Source organism: Falco rusticolus, chromosome 3 (assembly GCF_015220075.1).
Source record: "Falco rusticolus isolate bFalRus1 chromosome 3, bFalRus1.pri, whole genome shotgun sequence".
NCBI lineage: Eukaryota > Metazoa > Chordata > Aves > Falconiformes > Falconidae > Falco > Falco rusticolus.
In genome coordinates, this window is record NC_051189.1 from 43,018,821 (window position 1) to 43,031,244 (window position 12,424).

Here is a 12,424-nt window from a genome sequence, read left to right on the forward strand (position 1 = left end):
TGTGTGCAGGCAAACATGGCATTCAGGAGAGTGAAATGAAATGAGCCAGAAACTTCTCACATTTTCCTGGCATCTGTGGCGTGTCGCCATATGAGAACCATATGACTGCTGGCAGATTGGCATGTCAGCTCAAGCATGTACAACTTGACCTCACTGAGCTCTGTGTTTATCAGTTTATAACAGGAATATTGATACAATTTTAGCTGCAGTCTTTCTGTGCAAGGACACTTCATCCTTTCACAGTCCTAATTCTCCTTTGCTAAGATGACAGCACCTTGTTTTTGAAGTTGCTTTTCCACTTGGGGAAAAAAAAAAGTAAAGGCGGCAGAAGACAGCAGAAAGCCGTTCTGTGTGCCAGAATGATGTTTCATTCATTGTTTTGTTAACTGTGAAGTCCTTAGTGGAGTTTGTCATGGGATTGCCTGGATGACTTCAGCCGTCTTTGTGGTTGAAAACCACAGCAATATTAAAGACAGAAGTAGAGACAAAAATCTGGATTGTTGTTAAAGCTGAAAGTCAATGATGAATTATATATGCACAGAGCAGGCTATTGTCCCAGCATTTATTCACTCAGAAGAAGGGTAAAAGGATAATACATAAAAATATGGATGGGCAGGTTTTCACCTCAGGTTGGCTTTAGATGTCCTGATCATCAAATGAGTGCAATGTAAGCATACACGTAGTTGTCACAACTCATATATATGCAGTTAAATACCAGAATGGTGAACGTGATATAAAACCTGAGACAAATAGCTCTCCATCAAGAACGAGAAACTGGATAGAAGTATAATCATAAATCTGAATTTGCTTCAAAAACTCAGGAGTTATGCAAACTTGTCTGGCTCTTTATGGCTGGGTGAGACTTGGTAACAGTGAAATAACATGGGTACAGCCTGACTATGATCTGGATTGCAGACAGAAATAAAAAGTACAGAAAGTACTTCTGACCATACAATTTCATTTAAACTGCCTTCATCACCATCATTTCCTTCAAGAATAAGAGCGTATCTTTGATCCTCAAGCACTTAAACATACCCTTACACTATGACTTGTTCCACTTAACAGTGTGGAAAGATGTTGCAATGAACATGCATCGCTTCACATTAGCATCTGCAACTGCACTCATACCGTCTTTCAGAAATAACGTTACGTGTATCTGCTCAAGCTTCCTTGAAGGTTAAGCTTTAAACTGCTGTGATTTTCTAATTTTCTTTATACTGCCAAATTAATTAGAATTTCATCAGGGTAGATTCTAGGGCTGAAGTTAAAACTTTCTGCCCATCGTCTTGACCAGAAATGTTATAGAGATGGTACTATAATGTCTAGTTCCTGTGTAAGGACTGGCATGAAGGGCAGAGAGAACAGCAGTGATGAATACTGGCAGAGAATGAATTAGATCATGTCCTAAAGACAAAAAAACAAACAAACAAACAAACAAACAAAAAACCAAAAAAGGAGCAATTTTGCTTGTTCAATTTTTTTTAAAAACTAGGAACTGAATGAAAGTGAAATCCAAAATTTTGATTCCCCCAGATTATGGGACACTAGGGAATAGAAAGAAACATCCTGCCACGTGCAACTATATCACTCAATATAACTCAGACAGGCAATCTGTGGTGATCAAAATTGTCACTTACAATGTCCTTGAGGGAATTTATCAGAAAGCCTAAAATATTTGGATGCATTTTCCAGAATTTCATTCAACAGTCTTTTCACACTGATGGATTGGAAAAAAGAGAAAAATAGAAATAAAAAAGGGAGGGAAAATGGCTCTTCTCTGCTCTGCTGAAAATGGAGAGCTATTTATTTCTAGTTTGTTTTGGCAGGTGATATTTGGCCAGCAAATCTAATATTGTGGTAGGGCCAAACATTTTTGAGTTTACCCATCTGTAACCTCCACACAAGGTACAAAATTTTAAAAATTCAAAGTTTCAGAATCTGTCATGCATGGTGAACTCTGATGTAGTTTTCATTATCGTCTGTAGTCTGAATCTCTGCTGATAGCTTAAGAAAACTTGCCATATCAAATTACTGCAAAAAGATGTCCCGTCTCTGGAAATGAACAATGAGCAACCTCTATTTGACAATTGCCTTTTCTGTTGGCCGAGAAATACTCTGTCAAAAGCACCACTAAGGACCAATGATGGTACCTAATGGGGCAAAGTGCTATTCAGAAAGACCACTGAAATTCAAGTATGATCACAAATTCACATGCATGTGTCACTTCATGAATTTACACACACATTTGCAGTGGTACACACTCATGTTAAGCTTTGAGAACACACTGATGTTTATGGATGGGCAAGAGTCTCTCCAAAATGTCTGTATAGGTCTTTGTTTCTTCTCTATCAGGAAAAAAAAAAAAAAAAGATTTGCAACTATGCGTCTACAGCTCTACAGACAGACTTTCTTATAATGTTTATTTTCTATATAATTCATTATTTTAAATGGCAACAAAAATATTTGAGAAACAGTAAGAAATGAAAGCATGCCTGTGGTTCATAACGGTGATATGCCTTTTTAAGGAAAGGTAAAAGGACTGCTGATCATTGAGCTCATCTTAAGCCACAGGCACAGAATAATCAAATTGTAATTGTCTGGAGAGAATGACATAAATCTGCATAAAACAATATAATAGATCTTACAGTCATTACAGTATAAACTTGGCCAAATGGTAGGTTTATACATGAACAAGCAAAGCCCCTCATCATTAAATAGTACTTAGTGTAAACAGGCCAGTCAAGCTGTTTATGCCTTTTTGTTTCTTTTCATAGAAGTGTAGTAGGGGGTGCTTAAGTGTATGATTCAGAAGGGAGGGAAAATCATTTGCTGCAACATGTGGACAGGTTTAAGTGAGAGCAGATTTCAATGCATGAATGAAATATGAGCCAGGGAAAACACCCCTTTTTGCACACACTCACAAGCCCTGATTACATGGCCCACAGCTGGAATAAATCCAGATTCCTGTTTACGTAGTAGCAGGCATTCTGCTGCATTACATCAAAATGTACAAAGATGGAAGTGAAATACAAACCGTGATGTCCACCTCTCTTCACTGATACTGAGAAAAGATAAGATTTGTTTAAAATCTTTTAATGAAAATCCATGAACTGTGCAGGATAAATTCTAACTGCATAGAGAAATGTATGTGATAAAGTGATGGACTGATACTAACATACCGAATTTTGTTATTGAATAAACTCTGTATTAAATAACCTATGCTATAATTTCCTTGAGAAAATCCATCCTATGATGGGCCCATATTATCAACCTGTTTCTGAAAAAACATAATTCAAACTTTTTTTTCCTCCATAGCAACAAGAAAAAATTCAGCTGAAGGATCTGTATATGAAAAAACCAAAATACACTGTCCCATTTTAAAGCTGGACACATAGTTATCCCATGTACAGGACCTGTCCTTCAGCATCTATCTATCTACCTACCTATCTATCTATAAGGTTAAAGGGTATGATAGAAGTAACAAGGTGAGAACTTACAAACTTAAAATGAATATACATGTCCTACTTCTCCCTAGCAAGAAGATCTTTTCTTTATTAATCTGTTCATCTGTGGCACAGCTACCCTGATGTCATTGCATACCAGAAGCTGCCTGATTTAGAAGACACAGATACTTGGGGAAACACAGATTATGGATTTTTCCTTTCATTGAAACATCCATTTTTTCCAGCATTATCATCTCATATAGGAAACAGTAGGGGTAGATATTATGGCATTATGCATTTTTATAACATTGTATGGTAAACATGGCTAGCACCTTGGAGAAATAACAATAACCACCACCATCTTGGTTTCCTCCTGTCATGAAATATAAGGGTTGACTTCACTTTGTTATTTAGCTGAAGTCAAGAAGCAAAGAAAATTATTGACCATAGACGGCAAAGAGGTTCTGGCTTCTTGAAGGGAAAGACAACTGTTGGGTGGGTAAGCAAAAAATGGAGATTAGAGGAGCAACATTTTCCCCACAAAAACATCTTGGCCCACTCTTTAAAGTAAGTGTTTTCTATTCCTTTCCTTAAAAGCATAAAATAAGAGCAATTAATGAACTTGAATTGCAGATGTTTTAACAGTGATCAAAGTTAAATGTTGGGTTTGTGTAACTCCTTATTAACTGGTGGAACTCCTTTCACAGATACTACTGAACCAAAAATCAGCAGGCTTCAGAAAATATATAAAACCTTTCTGTGAATATTGAAAGCATTTAGTCACATTAAATTAGAATAAATTATTTCCTAATAGTATGAGTAGTCCTACCTTAAAGAGTTGAACACCCTGACTGCCTGCTCATCCTGGCTAGGACATTATTCCCAGTGCAGGCAGATGACTTAATATGGGGTTTTTAACCTTGCTGTGACATGTCAGAGGTCAATAAGATGTACTATTGCTCTGACCTGGCATAGTTATTCTTATATGCCTTCTGATGTTGCTTATATTTCTGTCTGGTTTAGCATCATCTTTCTTATCATTTAGGCACATCTTTGAGCATGTAAAAATATATTACTTACTTCACATACCTTGTCTGCCACTATCCCATTGCCCTCTGCTCCATCTCTAGCAGTATGAATATGCCGTGTCTCCCCAGAGTCCTTCTGTATGTTTCTCCTCAACCCTTGAAAACTTTCAACTCTGTGGGAACAAGCCTTAAAGGCTAAAGTAGTAATTCATTTCCACCTTTCTCCACACCTTCCTTCCACAGGCTTGCCACTGTAGCAAGTTTGGCAGGGGTGGAAAGGATGGCAATAAATGCATTCAAGGTTTCCTGACATGTAGAAAAAAGGGCAGCATTTCAGAGGAAGAAATGGTTGGTCTAACATCTGTAAAATCTTTCCAAGGTACCTGCCTGGTTTCCAAATCCAGCCTAAATTTTCCCCTTTTTCTTCTCTGGTTTTGAGACCCCAGGGTTGCCTCCCACCACACAAACCTCAGAGGGTCTTCAGAAGCTATGCTTTGCTGCAGGTTTCCTCTCCTGGGTAGCCCATGGGGGGCAAGGTGCAGCTGGCCTCGGCTTGTGCTACCCAGCCAGTCCTGGCTCCTGTTTCACCCTTCCTGATGTTCCTGGCGATGCAGCCAAGTTCAAAACACGTTTCTGGGCACTGTGCTCTGGGCAGTGCCTGCTAGGATACAAACCACAGGTAAATCATGTGTTTTACAAAGTGAAGCATTTGGATCCAAGAGTAGAAGGACATCATCTCCCTTTTCTTGCCAGCCACCTTGCAGCCTGCACACTAAGGTTACTTCATGACATCTAAAAAGGATAAGGATGTGCCATCACAGCTGCTGCATTTGTATGTATTTTGTGTGTGTGCTCTATGCATATATAGTGTGTCTGTGGCCAGTCTGGGACTCCCAAGAAGCTTTACAGGGCTGACAATGCTGGCAGCATCTCCCATGAGAGACAGTGGGGTTTCCTGGCATGGGGGATGCAGGCAGGGAAGGCAGGAACAGGCAGGGATGCCCCAGCCTGGTAAGGCTGTTGTCCTACAGCTCAGTCCTGTCTCTTGGTGCTGCTGGGAGAATCCCAGAGCACCTCGTCTAGTTCATGTTTTTTTCATTGCATTGCATTGGTTTGGGGTTTTTTCTCTCTGCTTTTTTTTTTCGCTCCTTCAGACCATATTTGACCAACTTTATCTCTTTCTCCAGATATGTGTCCTGTTTCTTTCCTTTTCCTGCAATGGCCTTATTTTTCCAGCTGTTTCTTTCTTTCTGCATTTTTACAGCTCCTTTTCTGCCCAAATCAGAGAACTTAATTTCTTAAGCTAAACAAACCCTAGGCTGAAACCTGAGCTTTTGGTTTGGGGGAATGGAGTTTCCTCTCCTCATGGCAATTTCCCTCTTTCCTTCAAAACCAGTTTTAAAAACTATCGGAAACATAAGCCAGACAGGACTAGAAAGAAACCTGGTTTTAATAAAATGTCGTTCAAGATTTGAATGACAGGGTGAGGCTGTGTACTTGATATACTGTAAAAAGCCTTAAACACCAATATATTATGTGAAAAAGTAACTGCTATTCTTTGCGAAGGTGCCATTTATCAGCATCTGAGAAGGTTATTCAAGTGAATAGATTAACAAACATGAACTAAAGTGTAATGTTTATCAGCTGTCCTGTTTAACTCTAAATAACATAGCAGAAGATGGCTCTTAAGAGTGAAATGGCCATCAATCAATACGCGTTGCCATTTTACGTGAGGGGTTGTATATAGCCCTATGGAAAAAGCACGTGTGAAGTGTGCTGCCGGGGGTCACTCCACTAGGCAAAGGAGAGAGGCTGAATCACACACCTTGGGCAGGCACCGACAAGCACTCTGTCATTTTAATAATGCTCTCATTGCAGAAAGTTTCACCAGTTATGGCCATGATGCTTAATTGCTCTCATTTATCTCCCTAATAAATGATGTCATTGACTTAGAGCTGTTGTACAAATACAACCGGCAAGTCAGTAAGTAAACCTGCTATCCGCATCTACTGATGCGAGCAGGAGAATAAATGAGTATAAGAAATGCAGCAAAGGCCTTAACAATGTAGACATGAAATTTAGGACAGCAAAACAGGTATTTTATTGCCTTCTTTCTCTATTTGTCTGAGACCACCTACATTTATTGAGCAGTGATAAATTAAAAATACATACAAAGAAACCCCAAATGCTCCGAGTGCAGAATAAGTAAGCCTATTTTGTAATGCTGGCTTGAGAGTTTGAGGGGTGGCAGTTGTCCTTCAGTCTTGCTGCATCTTCACATAGGTGGAGATAGCTGCAAGTCTGTGCAGTAGATCCCTCACTCGAAGCACAGAAAAAAGGCTTTCAGATCCATATTTTCCTTTGTCATGAGGTTTTATTCTTGCATGAGATAGAAGAATGAAAACAATAAAGTGAAAAAAGCGAACAAACAAAAAGCCCCCCAAATGGCTTTACTCAAGCTGAGTGAACAAAAAAAAAAAAAAACCAAACACGCACACACACAAAATAACCAACCAAATACATTCTTAGAAGTGATGCTGCTTTATCTCCATAGGGTACAAATCACTGCCATTTCCAAGTCTTTATCTCCTTTGCAGAGGTTACCACCTGCTGCATTTCCAGCAGGTCTGGATGGCGTTGCCGTGTCCTGGCCAGGGGCTGTCAGAACTACTGTGCCCAGGCAGGATGATCTGTGAGCAAGCAGGAGATGTGTCCAAGGTGGCTGGGGTTTTGGTTACTTACTTGTTTGTTGTCCTATATTTCTAGGGAAGGAAACTATCTCTAAAAGGAATCTGACAGAGCTCAGCTTTTGGAGCCAGTCTGGACTTCTCATCTCAGCTCTGCCCCTTAACAGGGGGCAAACACGAGAAGGCCATTAATGTCCTTCTTCCTAGAAATCCTCCTTTCCCAAGCTCAGGGATTAAATGGCTGGAGTTTGACAATTAAGAAAAGTTGCCTAATCTCTGATAACCTTTGTGCCTACAAGGGCAGAAAGCAGCAGGACTTTACAAGTCTGAGCGCACTGAAAGTGGTCATGCAAGATGATGGGAGTCCTGGGGCGTCCTGTGCCACTTCATGCAGGAAATTAAATGATTATTGGAAATCAACTTCCTGGGAATTGCTAGGTTTCTCAACACAGGATAAAAAAGATGAAAACTCCTTTAAGGAAAGCATAAAGGGATTGAGGGAGGCAGAGCATGAGCGGAGAAAAGCCAAGGGGCTTCTGCAGGGCCAGAATTAGGTAATCATCTACATGAGAAAATGAGAGGTAGGGCAGGGGAGGATCGATGACTCTGTAGCAAAGCCAAGCTCCTCAGGCTGCTCCTTTCTCAGAACACTGTGTTTCTCTTTCTATTATTCCATTGCTTTCCAAGCCAGGGAAAATTACTTTAAAAAATGCTCCTTGTTTATGGCATGGCTTTAGATTTTATTTTTTTTAAGGTCTTGCACCTCTATGTGGAGCACTCAAACTGCCGGTGGGCAGATAGCTTGCCACCGCAGCGCCGAGAGACTTCCTCAGCAGAGTTCACAACTGCAGCTAACAGTTTGGGTGGTTCTACTAAAAATACATTACACCTGGAGATACTTGATGACTCTTTTCCCAGAGCTGATGAAAATTACTGTTACTTTTTTGAAGGGAATTTTCAGGAAGTGTTAAAAACATCTATAATAAGACGAGTTGGCTTTAAATGTAATATTCGCCACAGCTTTGAACTGTTGGTAAATCCAGTTTGCTTCCTACAATATCCCCCCATTTCTTTATGGAAATAACTTCACACAGTTGGAATCTGTGAGAAAGAAGGTGATACGGGTCACAAAATGATGCCAGATTTTAATTTCTACTGTATGAAATTCATAGTGTGCAAGATCTCAAACAGCAGCTAACAAGTTAGATTGTATTCTTAATATAGACTCTCAAACCCTTATATGATTAGACATTGACTTTTCCTACAGGAAAGTACAAAAGGTTGATGCTGTGTGGGAAGTTCAAGGCACCCAGATTACGGGGTGTAAAAATAAGGACTTTTTTTTTTTTTTTCATTTTAGAGTCCTTTTAAAATGTTGGGAAAATTTTCAGACCATTTCAAAACTAGTGTTTTTGAAATGTTGATAAACTTAAAAAAATGGAATGAAACCTTTATTTTTAAAATGGCTCTCACTGGTTTTAAAGAAAATTGTAAATGAAGAGGAATTAATTATTACAAACCCACAAATTAAAATTTCTGTTTAAAAATACTGAAGAAAAATACTTAGGTTTGTTCCACAATATCTTTAAAGCTTTTTAATTTTCTTAAGTGAACAATACGGTAAAAATAATGCAACTTCAAAAAATGCTCAGTTTTGCTGACACAGATTTGTAAACACCTCACAGAGGCGTCTGTGGTAGGGACAGACACTTGGTCTGTGAAGGGCTAGGGATTTACTAGGACCAGAAGACTGCAATAAAATTAGAGAATAGGGACAGGGAAGTCAAGAAACCATTGCACAAGTCAGAGAGTAGTGGAAAATGGAGACATCGGAAAGAAAGTCCATAACATGAAAGGAGACTCAGCAACTGAGATGAAGGAGCTGTAGAGAATATGAACTGTAGGTGGAAAGCCAACGAATTGCACCAGCATTGTTAGAGGAGCATTAAAAGGTTTTAGGAGAAAGACATGAAGAAGCAAAAGAAGCAGAAGAAAAGACCATGGTGGGTGACTGGTGACATCAAAAAGAAAACCTGCAAGACAGCAGGGCTACGTAAGAAGAGAAATATGATATAGAGTTAGTGGAGAGGGTATGGATTGACAGCTGGAAATGTCTGTGCAAGCCAACTGTCCATACATGTTCCACAATAACACATATTCATTTATTCACTCTGGGTGAGAACCTGGCTCAGTCACAGACCATGGGAGTTTTGCCATTGACTTCACTAGGGCCAGGATTTGCTGGTTTTGGTTTAGTTCCACAAACAATATCTGTCTCATTTTAAGTACAGAAAGATGTTTAAAAATTAAGAAGAAAATGAAGTTTGCAAATCAACAGTGCCATTACTTGAAAGGTTGGACCAGGGCTACAGAAACCCCTTGTTCAGAAACCAGTTGGGTGGGAAGCTTCTCCATAAATGAGTTGGAATAGAAAAAAATAGACTGTTTCAGCCAGGAGGGACTACAATGATCATCTAGTCCAACTGCCTGACCAATCCAGGGCTGACCAAAAGTTAAAGCATGTTGTTAAGGGCACTGTCCAAATGCCTATTAAACATTGACAGTCCTGGGGCATCGACCACCTCCCTAGGAAGCCTGTTCCAGTGTTTGACCAACCTCTTGGTAAAGAAATGCTTCTGAATGTCCAATCTAAGCTCCCTGGTGCAGTTCTGAACCATTCCCACGTGTCCTATCACTAGATCCCAGGCAGAAGAGACCAGCACCTCCCTCCCCACTCCCCCTCCTCAGGAAGCTGTGGAGAGCAATGAGGTCGCCCCTCAGCCTCCTTCTCTCCAAACTAGACAAGCCCAAAGCCCTTAGCTGCTCCTCACAGGACATGCCTTCCAGCCCTTTCTCCAGCTTGGTTGTCCTCCTCTGGGTGCATTCAAGGACCTTCACATCCTTCTTAAGTTGTGGAGCCCAGAACTGCACACAGTGCTCAAGGTTTCTCTTGCCTGTGCTTAGAAATGGTGATTAATGCACCAGACACTGACCATTTTTGTTCTGCTTATGTATGGCTGTACAATAAGCATATTTTTCCCTTCTATTTTTGTGTTCTGCCAGAAAATTTCCACTAATGTGAAATTTTAATAAAAGTTGCAAAGATTTTTTTCCTACTCAATGTGTAGATAATATGTAGTAATCAAGGAGTGAATGTTTAATAACCTGTGAATGAAATATAGTTTTATGATAAATGAAGTATCAAGATGTATTTTAAACTAAAGAAATCAAATCCTGATCTTTTATAAAACAACAGGGTTTCTTAGCTGGGCTTCAGTGAAGTAGTTCTTGATACTTAAATAAATATCACATGGAAATATTAGCATAACCAAGGAGGATATTATTTGATTCAAAACATAGATATATTATATACCAAATTATATCATGCAAATAGAACTGCTTTGGGTGTTATCAGGGTAATGATGTTGTAAAACATTCTTCCTGACTGGTAACCTTATCTTTCACACCCTTTGCAAGATATCTAAAATGCCATATTAAGAGAGTTTTAAAAATAAGTAATTTCTTCCACTTCCTGAAGTGCTTTTCACCAAAGCATAAATTCAGTATAAAAATAAAAAGAAACCTTTGCAATTTTTCTGCAAAATTAAACACTGTTATCTGAGCCACTGACAGAAATATGTTTACATATTTCAGGCTAAAGATCTTTTGTAAATGTTTAGTTACCACATTCAAACCTTTCAACACTTCTCCTGAAATCACATTATTCTTACGAAGATACAACGAGAAGTCAAAGAATAAAATGTAAAAAGCTCCACTTCAATAATATGAAGGTTGTGAAATGAGCTGACAGCATCCAGGAAGCTCAAAGTTATGGCTGACAGTCTGTCCTTAACTCATGCTGTGTGAAAAAAGCAAAAGGCACTAACACATATTAGCTGAGCTCACAATTTGAACCCCTCGGCCCATCCCTCCTTCTCTATTTGAGTTATGGGAGCTGTTGTTTTGAGGTCTGATTTTCAAACTTGGCTTCTGTGCTGCTGTTAGAAGGCGTGTGGCACGCACTTACACACAAAATACATCTTTGCTCCAAAAGCTCTGTTTTGTCCAGGCATGTGCTGGTGCAGCAGCCGGGACGCAAGATGTTGGTTACAAACATTGATGCCTTTCCACAGGCTTCAAAGGCTTCAGCAAATGCAAAACAGCTTGCTGTACCCCTATTCAGAAAACAGTTGTCTCACCTGCTTTCCATCTTTTACCCCTGCTCCAGTTTATTGGCCTTTTATGTATTTCTAGCTTGTAACACTCAATAAACTTAAAAACCAAAGTACACCATATATGTTTAAAGCCTTGGGGAACTCAGAGATGACCTACAGGTGAAATGCATTCCTGAGAGCTGGCTGATGCCTGGGACAGAGAGCACTTCCTACGGCAGCTCTCTTCCCAAAATCGGCTCTGGTGGTCCTTAGGGAAAATAACTGCATCTCAATATGCTAAGTAGCCACCTTAAAGGAAGCAGGATAGCCTTCCACTTATGCCTTGGGAATTTTAAGAGCAGAAATAAGTTCCCTAAAAACTGAGCAAAGCAGCATTTACTAGTCCACAGCCTAAGAAATCTCTCTTGCACTTCCTAATATATCACCAAGTACACTGTTTCAGCTAACAAGAAACACTTTCTCAAACTGTTCAAATCCTGCCAAAGTTTTTAAAAATATAATTTATACTGGGCAAGATGGACAGAAGTCTGTGTCTATCTTACAGCATTTCTTTTTTCCAAACTAGTGATCAAATATTCAACACTGTAATCTATAAAAATGAAGGATTTCCTGTAACTCAGTATAAGCAAGGTGTCTGCAGGATTTTTACGATTACTTTGAATGTTTCTTTTCTTTAGCATTGCTTTCCAAGCTACTGTGTACTTTACGGCAGATTAATCTGAGCATTTTCCATCAGAGTGAGCCTTGACAATGTTCACCAGTTCTTGTGGGATAATGCTTCTGTGACCCCTATTTGTGAAACCTTCCTGCCCATTCCTGGTAATGTCTCCTTAATAAACCTGAGCTCAAACGAGTGGAAGGTTTTGGTAGCAGAAGAAGAATAATATTTTGTAAAAAAAAAACAACCAGCCAACCAACCCCCACTAGAGAAGGTATTTAAAAAAATTAGAACATCTGAGATAAAAAGGTGTAGAGAACATGACAGTCTGTCAGTAGAAGTCTCAGCTGATAAAGCCAGCGGTTTGTTGAAATGTAACGGCCTTCTACTAAAATGCTAGGAGAGTATGCAAGCAATGCAAGGCACCCGTGGA